The following is a 9,267-nucleotide window of genomic DNA, read 5'->3' on the forward strand; positions in this document are numbered from 1 at the left end:
GGGCAGCATGGGTACCTCCAAGGAACTACAATTACCGTCAGGAACCACGGGAAGTAAACGGAGGAAAGGATATGGGCAGGGGCAAAGCACATTGGGAAATGTAGTCCGCTCCTGGCCGAAGAGGGCAATCGCTCTGCCTTCCACTCCACTGAGGCTGGAGAAACCAGGTGTTCGGCTTAGAACCCGTTACCGCTAAGGGGAGAAGCCAAGCGTTTAAGCAGTATTCCTGACTTCCCCCACATGAAGGGTGAAATTTTTCTTTTACTCCTATAAAGCATTACAAATATTCCTGGAAGAAATATGGTTGTCTTTCCAATATTTCCAAGTCAGTAAAAACTCCCAGAACTCCCCCACCTCAGGATCCAACTCGTGGGAAAAGGTGGCTCTTTTACAAGTGGGCAAAATGGCTGTCCTCTTAGTTATCCCATTGGTTGCCCTTTGCGTCCTTCAAGGGCGGTTACTAATCACCGATTGGTTCTTTTTCCCTTGAGGGTGGAGGAAGACTTGGCAGAGCTCTCCCGCGGCCTGAGGGGAGATAAAGGGGTGGAGAGAAGGCTGTATGTCTAGGCTTTATTGGATGATCCTCATGTCACTCCAAGAACGTACAGCCCATGATTTGTCGACTGTTCCTCAAAGAGAACGAAGAGGTGGGGCTAGTGCGTGGTGGGAAGGGGCGGGATTCTGCCAGCCCCGGCCGCCGCTGGAGCCGGTGTCCGGGCTGGTGATGGGGTTAATTCCCTTTCGTAAGACTCGTACTTGCACCCACCCAGCCCCGCCGTCGCCCCGCCGCGCCGCACTCGAACCGCCTCCTCCTCCTCCTCCTCAGTAACGCGGGTAAGAGATGCCCCCCACCCCCCTCCGGCTCCCCGGGAATAACGCGCCTCGCTCCCCTCCCCCGCCCGCCAACCGGTAGCGCTAACGGAGAAGGAGGCAGGCAGGGGAGAGATGTGGTGTGTGAGAAGGTGGCCTTCTCCGAGCCGTCGGTGCTCCAGCCAGGGCCCCGCCGATGTACTGCTGCTACTGCCAGCCCTCCGGGAGGTCGGGTTCCAAGGGAGTCCGGCTCTCCTGGCCCGTCGCTGCGGCTGCAGCTGCATCCCCTACCTTGTGCCCACCGCCCCCACACGGGGGCCATGTGAAAAGCAGACCCCTGGAGGCCTAACGGTGGAGGCGGGGGAAAGGTTCCCGAGTCCCTGCCATGGCTGCTGCTGCTGCCCTTGCAGCCCTAGGGACTCGGGAACCAGCCACAGCAGGCCTGCCAAGAGCGGGTGCGGTGCGTGGTTGTGCTCTCCCGGGTGGCTGGCGCCTCTGCCTCGGGCTCCGCGGCCCACCCCATGGCCGTGGCCCCCGGCCGTGCCCCAGGAGAATTTTTAGAAAAGAAATAAGACGTTCCGACCGGTTGGTGAAACGTAGGTACATCTTTCCTGTGTACCTGAAAAAGCACAATGGGAAATTTAAAAAGAAAGTTGAATGACTGTCAGTGCCACGGACTCCGGGAATCAGATTTACACACTTTATGGACGAGTCTTAGGCTGCCCTCCAAAATCCCTGTGTGTATTTGAAGTTTTTTGTCGTCGTTCTCTTTTTTTGTTGTTGTTGGTAGGTGCAGAGGAGAGTGCATCTGTTCTTTGAGCTTGCTTTTTTATGTAGAAACTTAAATTTTTGAGGGTGTCATGCTCCGTGTATAATCGTCCTGGGATAGCAAGTCAACTAAGTAAAAGGTGAAGTGCTTTCTAAAATAGTAAGGCTTAGTAAATAGATGATTTTTCTAATAAGATTTTATAGAAAAAAAAATGTGTATATATCTCTCCAAGATTACAGTTTGCCTGATTGTAATTCTGAAGAAACCCTTTGTTTTTAGCTTAAATGTCATTGACTACAAGAACTTTTAAGTAATGAAAAGATGATGAAAGTCAACTTGGAAGCCCACCTTTTAATATTTGAAACAGTAAACTCTATATAATATTAATATGGTAGGATACCAATATGACTAGAGTAACTGGACAACACCTTAACAAAATTTGTCATATTTGACCACATTTGAGAGCAAATGCTGCTTCCTCACATATTGAGCGCTCATCTTTTCATTCCTTGCTTTTTTGCCTGGGTGAATATGTCCTTAAATAATGGATTCTGTAATTTATAGTAAACATGTCTGTAATCAAGATAAAGTTCTAGGCCCACTTCTGAGGCTTGTTACCAGAAACACCTTGGGTTCTGAAGGAATATTTGAGTTTTGCCCAACGTTAGACCATTTCTTTGGGGTCTGGTAAGACCAGACTGGCTTAATGATCTTCCATATTCCATAAATAACACACCTAGATACAGAATTGGCATAGATCCATAAATCAGGACCTGGAAGAAACTTGGTGTGTTACAATTTTTAAAATGGAACGCATAACCCTGAAAGGTAAGTCCCCTCAGCTCCCCACAAAGTATCCGTAGCATCAGTCACTCAGCGTAGCATTTTCTAAAACTTGTTGGTTAATTGATAAATTATATAATTGATGCTCTCAGATCTCGTGTGCTTTATGTACAGAAAGGGCTGATAGAAATATAGGAGGCTTCTACATTATCTTATTAGCTGTAGGACCCCACTATGAGTTTCAGTTCAGTTTCGTCATCTGTAAAATGGGGATGATAGTGCTTAACTCATGGAGTTGTGAAGCTTAGAGATGATGTATGTAAAGCCCCTAGCATTGTGCCTACACATGGTATGTATGGTTAAATATTAACTATGCATACTAAGATTATGTATATTATTAAATATTTCATGTATATTAAGAGAATAGGTTTTTTATTCCCATGCACAGTGTTGCAGCCAACATGTTCCATTAGTGAGGAGTACAATGGGGGTTTTCATTTACTCATATATAGTGACAAAGTAAGTGCAGTTTGTAGGTAGCCATTTTTAGAGTGAAAGTTATGTAGGAAATTGGTAATTGGGTATCAACAAGTTGCTTATTTTATAGAAGATTTTTTTTTTGTTATGACATTAAAATGTAGTTTGCGGAGTATATTTCAAATGGATTATTTGGAATAAGAGTGTGGCAAATTATTGTAATGATAAATTATTGTAGTATCTTTTAAATTTTACTTAGCCAATATGTGTTTCAAGATCTAGTTTATATAGTTAGTTACTACCCATATTTATTGTGCTACCAGGCAAGCAACAGTTGAACTCTTTTAATATAGAGTTAAGATTAAGAAAGTCATTTGAATTTATGACCGTAGGCTGACTACAGTTTTGTTGGTTTTTAATTTTCATTATTTATCAGTACTTTCGTGTTTCTTTTCTGTGAATCAACATGCTAGACACATGGTTCTTTTCTCCTCCCAGGCACTTTTGAAAGTGTACTGTGTCTTCGCACATAATCATGTCCTTGAAGTTTGTACAGTTAGACAAATTTAAGGTTAGCATGAAAACAGTTCTGTTATGAAGTCTTCTTACAGTAATGCCTGGCCAGGGTTCAAGGCAGCTGCACCTTATGCTAAATAGTGAGCTGAGGTACATAATGTTATGGCAGGCTTCCCAACTTATTAAACCAGTACAATTGGATGCTCCTTCAAGGAGCCTTACATAGCAGCAGCAGTAGAAAATTTTATAAAATTGAAATAAGCTTTTTCAAATACTATGCAGAAGATATGCATTGCCATGCCTTCTTGCCAAGTAATAAAAGAGATTTTCTTGTAGTGGTACTTTAAAATACATAATTATACCCATTTGAATTAATGTTAAATTTTAATTCCTCAAGCTGAGAGTTGATAACACCTATTTTTTCCGTTCTTGAAAATGTTACAGTAATAAACTTTTTAAAAATATTTTTTATTTTTCAATTAACAGTTGACATTAATATCATTTTATATTACTTTCACGTGTACAGCATAGTGGTTAGACATTTATATAATTTACAAAGTGATCCCCTGGTAAAGCTAGTCCCACCTGCCACCATACGTAGTTATTACAATATTATTGACTATATTCCCTGTGCTGTCCTGTGACTATTCTATAACTATCGATTTGTTCTTCTTAGTCCCTTCACCTTTTTCACGCAGTCCCCCACCTGCAACATCCCGCCCATTTGGCAAGGATCAGTTTGTTCTCTGTATCTGAGTCTGTTACTATTTTGTTCATATATTTTGTTCTTCAGTGAACATATAAGTGGTATTTGTCTTTCCCTGTCTGATTTATTTCACTTAGCATAATATCCTCTAGGTCTATTCATGTTGTCATAAATGGTAAGATTTCATTCTTTTTTTTTCGTTCAATAATATTCCATTGTGTATATGTACCACATATTCTTTATCCAGTCATCTATTGCTGGGCATTTAGGTTGCTAGCATATCTTGGTTATTGTAAATAATACTGTAACAAACATAGGGGTGCATATATCTTTTTGAATTAGTCTTTTGAATTTCTTAAGATAAATACCTAGAAGTGGAATTGCTGGTTCATAAGGTAGTTCTATTTTTAATTTTTTGAGGAACTTCCATACTGTTTCCATAGTGGCTGCACCAGCTTGCAATCCCACCAACAGTGCACAAGGATTCCCTTTACTCTATGTCCCCGTCAACACTTGTCTGTTGATTTATTGATAATAGCTACAATAATAAACACTTAAGGCTTGATGGATTTGTAATATGTTGTTGCTATTTTAATTAGAAAATTTCACTGTTAACACTTTCATGATCTATTGTAAATATATTGGGCAGTCTGTGTGTCAAAGAAGTGTGGTTACAAATGGCAGTGAACTTTTCAAATAGTCTTTACAGCTCCAAACCACAGAATCAGAACTATATTTATAGTGACACCTGCATACAGTGATAATTTATTATTTATAACTTAACTAAGCTAAGATAGTTATTGTAAAGAGAAGGGAATATGACTGTTTTTTTCTCAGTATAATAATCTTTTTCTAAAAAAGTAAAATATCTTCCACTTAATCCCTATGAATTCTGATGTTTATTAATAACACAGACATGCAAAAAATCAAATCATATAATCAAACAAAATTTTATTAAGTTAACTTTGCTTCCCCAATAAGGATACATTATGTAACTAAACAAATTTGCTTGTACCTGATAAGACATGAGCATGTGTATCTTTTACAGAATTTAATTCAATTAGTCATTAACTGATAGTTGAAATAAGAGATGAGTTATTTAATCCTGGCTCAAAGCTAGTTCTTTACCGTATTTTCCAGCAATTTGTTTTTGTTTTTAATTCCCAGATTTTATCTTTTAATATTTTGTGTCTTCTTACCTTCTTAGTCTCCACACATGCCTATTAACTTAATTTTTTTTCCTGCAAGCTTCAAAAGCCTACGCTTTATGGTCTGTGTTGTTTTCTCTGCCTTCTGAATTGTAGATTTGTGAATTTTTTCTTAATTTCTACCTGTAACCTCACTTCTCTAGGCAAATGGTGAGATTTTTGAGCCAATTTCATGAATACTAGACCACATAGCATGTTTAAGTGATTGTTCTTATAGCCTACTTGACTAATGTTTTCATCTACAACTCCCTTAGATTACTTCCTCTCCAAAGGAAGTTAAGTATGGAAAATAAACTGTGTTTGTTTTTACTCTTACCTTTCTTCTTGAAAGACAAAAATATTGTCTAAGAGTTTAAAGTACTATAATCTGATTTTGTCCAACTTTAGTTTGATCAGTGATGAATATATATTACTTTTGTGGTCTAGTTGTGCAGTTAACTTCACTAACCTAATACATGAAAGAAGTTCTATAACTGGTATAAAATATCACCTTACAGTATGAGTTAGAAGTTAAACTAACTGCAGATTCACCTTGCTGCCTTGACCCTCACTGAGAAGGGAAACTGTGGGATTTAATTTTTAAAAAATGTTTAATATGAGGGGGGAAAACATCTCTGTGTATGTATGCAAAGCTATGGCTTAAATAAACTTATGGCCCTTATTTTAAATGTTCTCTTGGGAAAGAAGCTTGCATATTACAAAATTGCTGTGTTTAAAAATAAGTACCTTTTTACTGGAAACCACCCAAATGCCCTTCAATGAGTGAATGGCTAAACTGCCATATTCATGCCATAGAATACTATGCAGCAATAAAAATGAACAAACCATTGATACACGCAGCAACTTGAATGGCTCTCAAACAACCGTGTGGTTCCATTTATATAACATTCTCAAAATGACACAATTATAGAGGTAGAAAACAGATGAGCAGTTGCCAGGCATTATGGATGAGGTGGGGGTAGCAGGATGGTTGTGACTACAAAGCAGTGGAGTGAGAGATCTTGGTGGTAATGGAACAGCTCTGTATCTTGATTGTGGTGGTGGTTACATAAATACACATGTGATAAAATTGCACAGAAACACAAATGAGTGCATGTAAAACTGGTAAAATCTGAATAAAGTTATGGAGTGTATCAGTGCAAATCGGTTTTGATATTGAACTATATTTGTGTGATGTTATTGGGGGAAATTGGATGAAGAGTACAAAAGAGCTTGCTGTACTATTTTTTTTTGCAACTTCTTGTGAATCTATAATTATTTAAAAATTAGAAACCGAAGTACAAAAAAATACCTGCTACTTATATATATGTTCCTGTATAGTAATCAAAAAAAGCATTTTTAAACAAATATCCTCTGCAAAATAACATTCATGTATTTCATATTGTTCTTTTGTTATTTTTACTCAGTCATGTTCACATGCATCTGAGCACAATATAAATACCCTAACATCAGACACATCCGAGATGCAGTTTCCATTTTCATTTTACATGCGTTGTTTTCCCTAAATGCCAATTCTCTTCTCATTCTCCTTTTATTGGGACCTGCTGCCTTTTCACTTTCCAACCCTTCTTCATATAAACTAGAAAGAATCGAATATCAATCACCTATATTCATTTTTTAGTTGCTATAAGGCTTGTGCCTTTTAAGCAAGCTATTCTGGGGAAAGAAATCAGGCAGATAATAATTTAGCCTTTGCTTGAACTATTCTAGTGATGGGTGCATTCCTAAGGGACTTGGTGTCTCTACATTACATTTCCTTGTTTCAGGGTCTTGAGATTAACAATTACATACTACATTTTTTTGATGTGGAGAGGGTGGGCATAGTCAGAGGGAGAGGAGGTCCAATTGGTCCCAGATATAATTAAAATGTTATCATAAAGGTACATCAATGTCAATATCACCTGTCCCCTCTTCCTCTTCTCGTGCCCCCAGAGAGTAGAAACAAGTGTGGGCAGGGATGGGAGACTTTATCTGCCCAGGCCCAAGGCTTGGACCAATTGTCCCAAAAAGGGGGAAAGGGTGGAAAAGTAACCTATAGATGTCCTCAATAGGTACTTTTCTCCTATATACTCCCCCTGGCTGTTTAACCCCCTTCCTAGGCTTGCCAGGTTTTATTCCATGTTGTTGCTAGCTGAGAAACTGTTTAGATCTAGTCCTTAAAGCATACCAGATCTTGTCACAGAATCAAATAACTAGATCGTAATGGTATCTGTGATTTTAGGTTCTGTCTTATTCAAGGTGGTACGACCACAGTAAAGAAATGTCTTGGAGGACATTTTTAAACCCTATTTTTAGATCATTTTGATAAGTTGATTTCAGAAAAATGATGCTCAGATTTAAGTGTTTTTACTCGAATAATTTTGCCAACTTCTGTGTCTTATGAAGTCAGAAACATTACATGTTTATTCAATATGCTCAAAAGATTGTAAACTTTTTTTTTTTTTGACTGGGGTAGAAAACAGCCAGTGTGAAACTTATTACATTTCTAAAATAACTTTTTGGAAAGTTTGTGTTTTTTAAAGCTTTTTAAAAATCAGAGATCAGGGCGTGCACATAAAAGTAAAACTGTACAGTGGCTCTGTAATGGATTATCATCCCCTTACCTACTGTGGTACTGTCAGGACTCATGAGTCTCTTGAAGAGAATGAGAATGTTCTTAGCACCAGAAGTCAAATGGATTTTTTTTTATGCTTTCATCAATTTACCAAAATCATGTCACATTGTTTCATTACACGTTAGAAGCTTGGATTTCCTGTAATTTTTTTACTTTTCCTGTAAATTTGAATTGTTTTTCTTTTTTTCTGATTGACAAACCATAATGTACCATCAATAATATATCCTCAAAGTTATTCAGTCTTTGTTTCATGGAGGCCTCTGTCCCTCAGGATTTTTCTCTTGGATTCTTGCGTCTTTCTCTCATCCTCAGGCTTCCCTTCACTGCCCTCCTAGTTTGAATCAACTGTTTGTTGGATCCTATAGGTCCTTTTTCTTGGTTTTACACTCTTGCTAGATAATAGCCTGCAGTATTTTCCCAAGAAAAATTTTGCTTAGGAAGTAAACCTTTTGAAAACTAATATGCCTGAAGTCTTTATTCTGACATCATACCTAATTGATAGTATAAAACGCTAAGTTCAAAATCATTTTCCTCTTGGACATATCGCTAATGTCTTCTGGCATCTGTGTTGTTTTTGTGAGATCTGCTAAAATGTTCCAAGCGTACACAAAATTTGATAGATTACTCAATTCTATAGTTATTAACATTTTGCTCTGTTTGGCTTATCCTGTATCTAATTTCTTTGATGTATTTCAAAATAAGTTGCAAAGGTCAGTATTCTTTACTCCTGAACACTGGCATACATATAATTAATTAGAGTTCAATATTTGATAACTTTTTATAGGTAGATATGCATACAGAAAAATGCACAAATCACAAACATACTATTCAGTGAGTTTTTGACAAATTGTGTACATCCTTATAGCCTATATGTCTATCAAAATACAGAATATTACCATCACCCCAAGAAACAACAACCAAAAGTTCTGATTCTTTTCTACCATATATTGCATTTTCCTGAGCTAAGACTTATATAGATGGAATTATATAGTAAGTACTCTTTTGTGTAAAGCTTCTTTCACTCAACATGTGTTTCAGATATATTCATGTTCCATGTATGAGTGGTTCGTTTTTATTACAAAATAATATTTTATTATATATACAGTTTTTCTGTTCTGTTGATGGCCACCTGTGCGCTGTTTCTGGTTTTTATTTATTATTTTTTTAATTTGTGTGACTCACTTTATTGAGATAATTTTTGTTTTCTGTTTTGTTTTTTTTAATTTGTGTGACTCACTTTATTGAGATATTTGGGGTTTTTTGTTTTTGTTTTTTTCTTAATTGGGGATTTGGGGGATGGGAACAGGGCTGGGGAATTGGGGGAAGGGGAACAGACAAGTTGCTGTCCTTTTGTTCTTCAGTCTAGTTGTGGAGGACATTGCTT

At 37.8% G+C, this 9,267-nt stretch overlaps 1 protein-coding gene across 1 annotated transcript in view; it reads left to right on the forward strand.

Moving 5' to 3' along the window:
- Nucleotides 1-679: 679 nt before the first annotated feature.
- The window catches only part of R3HDM1 (R3H domain containing 1), a 183,044-nt gene continuing 174,456 nt past the window's right edge, over nucleotides 680-9,267 (forward strand). Inside the window, exon 1 of the mRNA XM_019661343.1 lies at nucleotides 680-834. The gene's annotated coding sequence lies outside the window, so the exon portion shown is untranslated. The remainder of the gene's footprint in view (nucleotides 835-9,267) is intronic.

Source organism: Hipposideros armiger, unplaced genomic scaffold (assembly GCF_001890085.2).
Source record: "Hipposideros armiger isolate ML-2016 unplaced genomic scaffold, ASM189008v1 scaffold_345, whole genome shotgun sequence".
NCBI classification, from domain to species: Eukaryota; Metazoa; Chordata; class Mammalia; order Chiroptera; family Hipposideridae; genus Hipposideros; species Hipposideros armiger.